At 32.2% G+C, this 10,308-nt stretch overlaps 1 protein-coding gene across 4 annotated transcripts in view; it reads left to right on the top strand.

The window, feature by feature from the left end:
• The first annotated feature begins 5,982 nt into the window (after positions 1-5,982).
• LOC123686707 (NACHT and WD repeat domain-containing protein 2) overlaps positions 5,983-10,308 on the top strand; it is a 72,681-nt gene continuing 68,355 nt past the window's right edge. For 3 of the 4 annotated variants that reach the window (XM_045626943.1, XM_045626941.1, XM_045626944.1), the window contains exon 1: positions 8,538-8,709. The gene's annotated coding sequence lies outside the window, so the exon portion shown is untranslated. Of the gene's footprint in view, positions 6,077-8,537; positions 8,710-10,308 lie in introns of those variants that run through there. The other variant, XM_045626942.1, reaches the window with a different exon arrangement.

Raw genomic sequence — 10,308 nt, 5'->3', positions numbered from 1 at the left:
AATACCACCAAACAAGCGTGGGGAAGCTGAAACAACATCTTAGCTCGATTTTATTCCATTGTGTATACGTATTCGCATCGATTGATAGGGTGATATAGAATTATAGAATTTCTTTTCAGTTGAAAAAATTTTTTTGAGGGGAAATTTGCATATTGGGATTTGAGAGAATGATCTTCCTACCTAAAATATTTTCAGATCTCTACAACTTCCGGTTATACCGGAAACAGACTACTACTACTTTATTTCGAATGGCACACCTAGTATATTATTGCAATAGTTTAGGGAGAAAGATCACTGTCTCAAACCCCAATATGCAAATTTTCAGCTTGAAATTATGATTAGTTTTCCATAAAAGCCTAATAGGCCATCCCGGTGAATCACCCTGTATATAAAATTATTGAAAACAGCATTTTGATCGTCGAAACTAAACGGATGAAGTCCCAATTTGTCAGCTGTCTAATGTGTGTTGTCTAATTTTGAATTAACAGAATCATTTCGAGTTGTCAGTTCAATATTCTGATTTCTTTATGAAAATTCTCGAAAATGTTGACAATACATATCCAAATAGAACATATCCAAATAGAACATATAATTGTTGAGGCTCTGGCAAACCAGCAATTTCAGAAACTTCAATGAAATATCAGAGAAAGTCAAAAATACGAGATTTTCGTGAATCAATCAGTTTTTCTCCAGTTGGTTATTTCCAAGGTATTTTATGTACATTTTACAAGTAACGTGCAAAATTATCATATATTTTATCCAATGGTGTTGATGAAATTGAAAAATTCTTTATTTTAGATTAATGGGTGTCTCGATAGTCAATTGCTAGTTGTGATGATGAAGATACCTACAACGATTCTCTGGAAAAATAATGAATTCTTTCGAAGGTTATAATGGAAAAAACACCAACTTAAATAAATAATGGAAGCTAGCCGTCGGTGAGTAGGTACTCAGGACAATTATTAGACAGTGAGTTTATTCAAAGAAAACAATTATGTACTTCCAAATTCTTACAATAACGTAGAAAATTTCAAACTCATGGGGAAATTCAACTGCGGGTTTCTTTTTTCTCCTTTTTTTTCGTGAAATTTTGAATTAAATTGATCATAGATAAATCTGAACTAGCAAAATTTGTAAAATTCGGATGTATAAATAACTAAATTGAACATTTCATGTATTATAATTAATTTTTCGCAATTTATAACTGTGTGTAAAACTCTTCGAGATCGCATAGAACATTTCATATCGACATATCCGAGTCTTATTATTACTTTTTCTGTCCGCTTTCAAGAATTTGTCAGTGGAAAATTTGAGACAAATTATTCGATATAAAAAATTTTCGGTTAAGTGCGAAATTCGCTCATTCTAACATCGCTCACTGTTGGTTGGCTCGTAGAGCTCACAGTTTATGAGAATTTGAACTCGAAATTTGGAAGAAAACTGTAAAAATTACTCCTGAAATAGTTTACAACCTATAATTTCCGAAATGCTGGATTAATCTTCAAACTGCTAGCATGTTTCTTTATAAGTATATCTTACTCGAGAATGTTTAAGTCAGAAATGAAGAGGATTATATAACCTTTATCCTTGACAAGGAGAAGCATTAGTATCTGCAATTGATTAACTCCAATCAACAAATACCGACTGAGATATTGAATTCATTTCAAAGTTAAGTAGAAGTTTACTTATAACTAGTTTTTAATTATGATGGTTTTGATTTTCAATATTTTGATAGTGTGTTTTTAATCTGCTCAGTATTTCTGTAATGATTAACGTTGGTTTCGTTATTTTGACATTGATTTTTCAATTATTATCCAAATTTCATACAATGTTCAATCAAATGTTTCATTCAACACTTTTACTCCGATTTAAATTCTAAGTAAGTATAAAAAATCTTAAACATTTCTAATTTAATGTTTGTTTAAGATTTTTATGCACAGTACGACGACCTGATCAACCTTGTACCACACCTCGAATATCAATCAATATATCAATTATAATTGATTATTTACATAAAAATGCAGTAATCATTGAGAACAAGACATTCTCGTAAAAAATGGTTTTCAATATGTTTGGTCCGAAAAAAATTGAATACTGGAATTAACTGAATTATTAATTTTTATTGTTTTCTGATGCTTTTCCTTCGGCAATTCCTACATTCCCAAAAAAATAGGTGCAAATGTGAATGACAAGGTCTAGTTGATTTCAACATATTTAGTTTTCTAGTAAATAGTCGTAACAGGAAAAGGTGAAAAAATGTATTTAATATCTTGTAGAGAATTTGAGAAACCTCAAAAGAATAGCAAATAGGAATCATAGATGATAAAATCTAGGTCACGAAATATAATAATTGATAAAGGTTAATGAATCACTTGGAGCATAACTCAGATAATTCTATGCACAATTATCTCTACCAAAATCTGAATGTTTTCCAATACCATATTAACGAATGTTCAAGGTTGAACAAGTGCTTGAATAAAAATTGCGATGAAATGATGATATACAGAGGTATTCCGATGGAAGAAACCGCAAAACCATAACATACATTTCTTCCAACTTTGTATCTGATTATCACCGGATGAATAGGAACTGAAGCAGATCGTAATAAAATCAGCAAAGTCATTCTGAGTCATGCAAGACTCACTGTGATAGTGCATTATGTTAATGGCATTTGGGGAAACAAGTGTTGTTTTCGATGGATCGTGGATTTAGTCTAATCATTTTTCTTTTGAATCAGATATGGAATGACAATTTCTGTACTCCTACGAAATTTTTTAATATACAATCATTCAATGGAAAAGAGACCATCATTCATCAAGCTTGGTATCTTTTAGAGTTTGGTACATACGAGTCAAACGTGGTATGGCGCTGCTGGTGCCATCTGTGTGCTAGTACAGGGAATTATCGAGAGAAGTATTACAGGTATTCATAAAACACTATTGGGAACCATTAGTAAATTATATTTTCAAAATTTAATTTCGTAATCAATTTCGACATTCATATTCCCATGAAAAACTTCACGAAATGATAGGGTCAAGACTGTATAAGCATTATTTGAGAAGGTTCAAAAATTCAAACATATGAATTTAATATTTTTTACTTATATCATTATATTAATTAATCTTTAATATGAAACCAGAAATTCTCATATTCATATTCTTCAGATATCCAAATATGAAACTCATAATAAATTTGAATGTTTTTCGTTATACCAAAGTCCTAATACAATTTCCAATCATTCACCATCTTCTCTCAAGTCTTTAATTTTACCCACATAAATTCATGAGTACGTTATTATTGTTGTATTACATATTTAATATTATATCATCTATAGTAGAAATGCTCCATACAACTGAACGTTTTGAAATGATAATGACTTTCCCTCGCAACTACGAGATATTTCAATTTCACACAATATTAAATGGTAACAAAATGATGCATGCGCTCAAACACAGGCTGTCCCAAATTCGATGCTCACTGAAAGCATCTCGAGAACTATGAGATTCAGAGAATACATTTCAAAGGTATTTTTGATTTTTTTTATGCGACACCTTATTTATAAACATTTTTCAATTATTTCGAGTTTTAATTCCTTTTGTGTCCATTGTAAAATTGTAATAAAGTCATATATAGGGTGTCCTATGTAATTATTCGTTCAGAGATATGGAGAATAGTTGATGGTTTTCAAATGGGACATACTATATAGTGTGTCTCATCAAAAAAACACCACCTCTCTTCGAGTATATGAAGTCATATATTGGGTGTCCTATTCAAATAGAACTTAATTATTTTTTTAGAGATGTAGAGGAGAGTTGGTGTTTTTATATGGGACACACTATATACTATGTCTTATTTGAAAAACACCAACCGTTCTCACTAATCATGGCCATACATCAGTTATATTAGGTCATACCATTGCGATAGATCTCAGTTCGTTATTATAAATTATGCATTTTCGTCAGTTTACTGGGTTGAATTGGGAGTGCCTCATGGTTGTGTTTTAGGACCACTCCTATTCATTTTATATATCACTGATATCTGCAGATATTTTCTTCACATAAACTTCGAACTTCGCACGGATGACATTAAAATATTTTTTGGATTGAGATGATCCTCGGAAGTTTTAGGATCATTTGGACAGATTTTGATAAAATTTTTACCTTGCACTATTAAAATGTCGTTAAATGGTTACAAGTGCAAACAAATAATATTCACTTAAAACATTGAAATCGTAAGAATTTCCTTATCTCTGAAAAGTATGATTTTAGAGAGAGAGAAAGTAGCCTTGGTAACCTGGAAAAATATCTGGATTCACATATGTTGTTTCCAGAGGTTTAAGAATGCACGGATTTATTCTGAGAATTCCGCATGCATTCAGAAGTGAGAAAACGCTAAAGGTTCTTCATTTTCCAACTGTTCGCAGTATATTCAAATATGCAATCCCGATTTGGAATCCCTTTCAGTATAAATATATTATTCGGATCGGGAAAATAAAAAAAACTCACTAAAGCTTTTTACTACGCTGCATCATTTCATCTTAATTTTTTCAATTATTTCTTCAGGATATACACTGTGTCCATAAAGTATGGAACGAATTCATTTTTAGCTAAACAGACCATTTTAAGAAATAATCCTGAAACACTTCGATTTTTTATTTTAATTTACCGTATTTTAAATAATTATCTAATATACAGGGTGAATTACTTTCGAGTAATTCTTTTTAAGTGGAACAACCCCATTTTGTCTCAATTTTCCGATTTCTCTAGCTGAGCTGATTCCAAAAATGTATCATATGTTGATTCCAATTGGTACAGGGTGGACAAAAATACAATAGTTTTGTGTGTGCTCATAAAGTAACGCGTAACATTCTTTATTAGTTAAATTAACAATATTATCGAAAATACTTATTGTCTAGCGGCAATTTGTTTGAATGTAACACCCTGTAGTTTGTTACATTTTTAGATTAATAAAAATGTATAAAAATAAGAAATAATTTCTTTCATATTCTGTCTGCTAGACCACAAGTACCAAACTTGGTTGGAAACAGCTCATTTTTATTAAACTAAAAATTCAACAAACTACAGGGTGTTACATTCAAACCAATTGCCGCTAGACAATAAGTATTTTTTATAATATTGTTAATTTAACTAATAAAGAATGTTACGCGTTACTTTATGAGCACACACAAAACTATTGTATTTTTTTCCATCCTGTACCAATTGAAATCAACATGTGATACATTTTTGGAATCAGCTCAGCTAGAGTAATCCGAAAATTGAGACAAAATGGGGGTGTTCCATTTAAAAAAATTACGTTGACGTCATTACTCTTAAGTAATTCACCCTGTATATTAGATTATTATTTAAAAATACGGTATATTAAAATAATAAATCGAAGTGTTTCAGAATTATTTCTTAAAACGGTCTGTTTAGCTAAAAATGATTTGTTCCATACTTTATGGACACATTGTATAAAGCTCTTGTCTTATTGTAAAGTAACATGCAAATTTCGAATCATTTAAAGTTTTCCTCTTCTGAACTAACATCTAATATTCAGTTTTCAAAATACTAATGAATACACTAATCAACAAAGAACATATTAATGAACTTTTGTTTAATCTTCTGAAAAATTTCCATTAGGACTCAACTTACAGGTGCTTAAAAAAGAGACAATACAAGGCTGAGAAAACCCCACCGGAAGGAGGAATAATAAAATACCATCCTCTCTGGCTGATGGAGGCCGTAATAGCATCTTTGAGAAAAATAGAGATGAAAATATAACAGGGAGAGAGATGGAGAACATCCGGATCTTCCAGTGTATTGTGTACTTAACATTTTTCTTTGCATAGAACATATTTTAACATTATAACGCCAAGGTGTTGTTTGATACGAAGAGGAAAGGTGGCCACCTTGGCGCATGCTCTGATCGATCTGCGCCGTCACAGTTTTCCACTGGGTCAGCTCTAGATCGGAAAAGCATCGCGACGGAAAGTCAGTCTTAAAAGGTTGTCACTGGGTGTAAGAAGCTGTACTAAAACAGACTTTGCACGCTAGTTTACGAAACTTCGCTCTATAAGGTTGGATCCAGTAGTAATCTATCAAATTTTCTGTGTCTTTCTCTCTTTCTCTCAATCATTTCCACACTCATGCCTGCTAAATATTTTGAATATGTAACAAATCATCGACAACCAAAAAAAAAATTTTTTTTTTTCATCATTCACTCACAACTTTTCGTTCACTTTACAAACTTTCAAATGAATGTTGTCTGCTACTTATCTGAATGTCTGCATGTTTCATGAATTAACGAACATTTTTTTGAGACTTTTCCGAAAGTTTTGAAAGTCGAAACTTATTACGAAAAAATTCTAAGTTGCGTGCGGAATGCCGGTAGATCGAGTGAAATTCGAATATACGAAATTGTCGCGCGTTTTCTTGTGCTGAAGTGTACTGTAACCATCGGAAAAGCTTTCGGTTTTCCAATTTCTAATTGGGGTGTTTTGAAGATGAAATAAGAGGAAAATTTTATTTTGGTCCTCGCCCGAAGTATACCGGCTGGTTGACTCAGAAATATTTAATGGTTCTGGGTCTCGGCTTTTTTCACTTTCAGACGTTTGGCCAATTTTCCGGCTTTTGTTATCGTAGCTATGCGAAATTGGAGGGTTGAATTTGGGGTATATCCTATTTGTTGGAGTAGATCTAATTTCCACGGATGGGTTCTTCTCTTTTTTTGGTGTCGACTGCCGCATTTATTTCCTTTGAATATACTCGAGTCATTGAGGGTAACTTGCATTTTTTTAATTGTATTTCGATGAGTTTGGAAGAATTTCACTGTTTCAGAGAGCGAAGTATGGTGAGTATTTTGGACAAAATTATGATCTTGATGTTCCCGATCTATTTTAAAGAGGTTTCCTCAATGAATTTTAACACTCGGAAAAATTTTTGGAAAAAATGAAAATCATATAGATGTTTTTATTTTCATGAAAAATTATTATATTTCAAGGTCGCATCGATATATCATCAATAACCTGTCATCAAAAAATATTCACTGTGCTTTAATACAAAGAAAGTCAAATTGATATCATCCTACAACATCCACTGAAATCATTTTTTCAACCATTTTCTACAAAAATGTTTTGAGAAATGTCTAATTTCGACCGCTCTCGCAAAGCTTCTAGTTTGATTCAGCATTACTGACTTTATAACTAAAGGTAAGAAACATATTCTACTTTTATAGATCTGCTACTTCCAACTTTTTTTCTTTCCGTGATCACTTCTTTACGGAAAAATTTTGAGCCGAGAATGGTCCCAAACGATTTGGTTAGATTTATGAAGTATTCGAGGTTGGAATCAATTCTGCCCGGCCACCGTGCATACGATATCTCTCGAACAGAAACTGTCAGACTTGGTGTAGAGTCCAAAATTTTTTATATGGGAAAAATCTAACTAGTGTTCGCAATTTTTTTACTGTTAATTTGAAAACTGCAGATTCGATCGAGAAGTTAATTTGGATTTAGATATAGAATGACAATTTATGTACTCGTGCAAGGTTTTTTAATATATACGAAAATTCAATGCATTCATCATGCATGTATCTTTTGAAGGTCTTGGTCTCGGCTTTTTCTACTTTCAGACGTTTAGCCAATTTTCCGTCTTTTGTTACCGTAGCTATGTGAAATTGGAGGGTTGAATTTGGGGTATATCCTATTCGTTGGAGTAGATCTAATTTCCACGGATGGGTTCTTCCTTTTTTGGTGTCGATTGCCGCATTTATTCCCTTTTAATATACTCGAGTCATTGAGGGTAACGTGCATTTTTTTAATTGTATTTCGATGAGTTTTGAAGAATTTCACTGTTTCAGAGAGGGAAGTATGGTAAGTATTTTGGACAAAATTATGATCTTGATGTTCCCGATCTATTTTGAAGAGGTTTCCTCAATGACTTTCAATACTCGGAAAAAATAATGGAAAAAATTAAACTCTTATGCAAATTTTTTATTTTCATAAGTAGTTTTTTTGTAGAACTTGAATTTGTAATCATTTCAGCAATTTTTTCAATATTTTCGTAATTGAAATGACAAAATAATTTTGCTTCGGAACTTTTGTGTGAAAACAACCTTGGGTTGGAAAATGATTATTAACAATCCATGACATTTCAAAAATTGTCGATCAGTGAAAATTTAAAGAAAATAAATGCGGAATGCAAAACAAGTCATCTGTGGTTCTATTTTCTTGCACGAGATAATTTTTCCGACTCTATTATATTTCAAGGTCGCATTGATATATTATAAATATCCTGTCATCAAAAATATTCACTGTGCTTTAATACAAAGAAAGTCAAATTGATATCATCCTACAACATCCACTGATTTTTTTTTCTCCATATTCTATGAAAATGTTTCAAGAAATGTATTATTCCTTCAAAGCTTCTAGTTTCATTCAGCATGCATAATCTTGAGTGACTGGAAATATTTTCCGCATAAACAATGATACAGTTTTTTCCATAATATCAAACAAGTTCAGTTAGGTATCAACTGTATTCTTCACATCTGTTGTGTAAATTCTGATCTCATGACAACGTGGAACTTTTTTTGTTGGTTTGGATGATTAATCGTTTCGAACTCGAAAAGTTTCGTCCTAGTTAAGGTTTAGTTCAAGTTCTCGTACGAAGGACGAAGGAATATGAAATCATACGTAAACCTGAAGGGCATCAGGTGAGTCATTATTTTTCCATGTCTCTCCTTTATTCGCTTCTACTGGAGAATCCGTATTATTCCACACGTATAAATAAAAAAATATTTCAATGATAACCGACCGAGTTGAAATTCTCTGTGATGTCCGCAGTATAATATTTATTATTTTCCGTGGGAAAGGAATTATTGAAATTGAATTTATACGTTTTATTTGCTCATTCCTGAATATATTCAACAATTGGATAGAAAAATGAGAGGAATTCGAATTGTGCTGAAATGTTGTAAAATAAATACTTAGTATCGGAAAAATTTTCGGTTTTCAATTGCTCATCGGAAAATTCAAATGCGTGGTTTGGATTGGATAATTGAATACTTATTGACTTTCTGATTTCGGAGTGATCAAATTATTATTATTAATCCCATTCAAATATCGAAAATAGCGATAATAATCATAGGTTTCATTTTATGATTATTTTATCATCAATGTGGTTAAATGCATACCTTTCTAGTGATACTATACAGGGTGATTCACCGCGATGGCCTATTAGACGTTTATGGAAAACTAATCATAATTTCTTCTGAAAATTTTCATGTTGGGGGTTGAGACAATGATGATATTTTCAAATCTCTACAACTTCCGGTTATACCGGAAACAGACTATGAAGTTCATGATCTTCTTATAAACACCCTGTACATTTTTCGTCCAAACCGCAAACAGTCTTATAATACTACGTATTTTCAGAATCGAAAATGAAAAAGGTTTTTTCAAAATAAGCTTTTTCTGCAGAAATATTCAAAAAAATGTGAGTCCTCATCACCACCATTTTTTTTTATAAGAATCCCATTAACTCATAAACCGTGGAGTTTTTATCCAAGATATGGCATATTTCCGAAATTGTCATCAAAAAAGCTATCTTCTGATGGAATAATTTACTGGGTGCGCCATTTGAAATAAGGAAGTAGTAGTCTGCTTCCGGTATAACCGGAAGTTGTAGAAATCTGAAAATATTTTAAGCAGAAAGATCATTGTCCCAAACGCCAAAATACATGTTTTTAGCTCAAAATTATGATTCGTTCTCCATAAACGTCTAACAGGCCATCCCGGTGGATCACCCTGTATACGTCGGTCAATGGTAAGCGAGATTCATCTTTGAATTCTGTTGAATGTTTATTGTATATCTCGATGCACATATACAAAAAATCCTTTCGAGATAAAGTCAGTAGACAAAAATCCGGCATCAAAAGATTCCAATCCCTAGATCCATACTTATGTCTGGTCCTAATATGGATGTAGCGTTAATACTTCAAGAAAATAAGTCTAGGTATTAAGTGCAACGGATGCAGGTTCACAATTTTGTCTATATTCAGACAAGCAACAATTCTGATAGCCTTCCTTTGAAGTGCAACAAAACGATAACGAGAGGGATCAGCTTTGAGCCATTTCCTAGAACTGAATCTTCTCCGAACTCCCTCTTTCAGGAGGTTCTTTGCCCCTTTGGTTGCAATTCCTTTATGTACTTGTTTATAAGGATATAGATTGTAAGCTGTCTACCTATCGTTTTGGTGAATACCCTAAGGGGGTTTATTCCATGTTGTCTCTTTCAATCGAAGCTGGACTCG

Source organism: Harmonia axyridis, chromosome X (genome assembly GCF_914767665.1).
Source record: "Harmonia axyridis chromosome X, icHarAxyr1.1, whole genome shotgun sequence".
Taxonomy (NCBI): domain Eukaryota; kingdom Metazoa; phylum Arthropoda; class Insecta; order Coleoptera; family Coccinellidae; genus Harmonia; species Harmonia axyridis.
The sequence above is the reverse complement of the archived record's forward strand: the minus strand, read 5'-3'. Positions and strand labels throughout refer to the sequence as shown.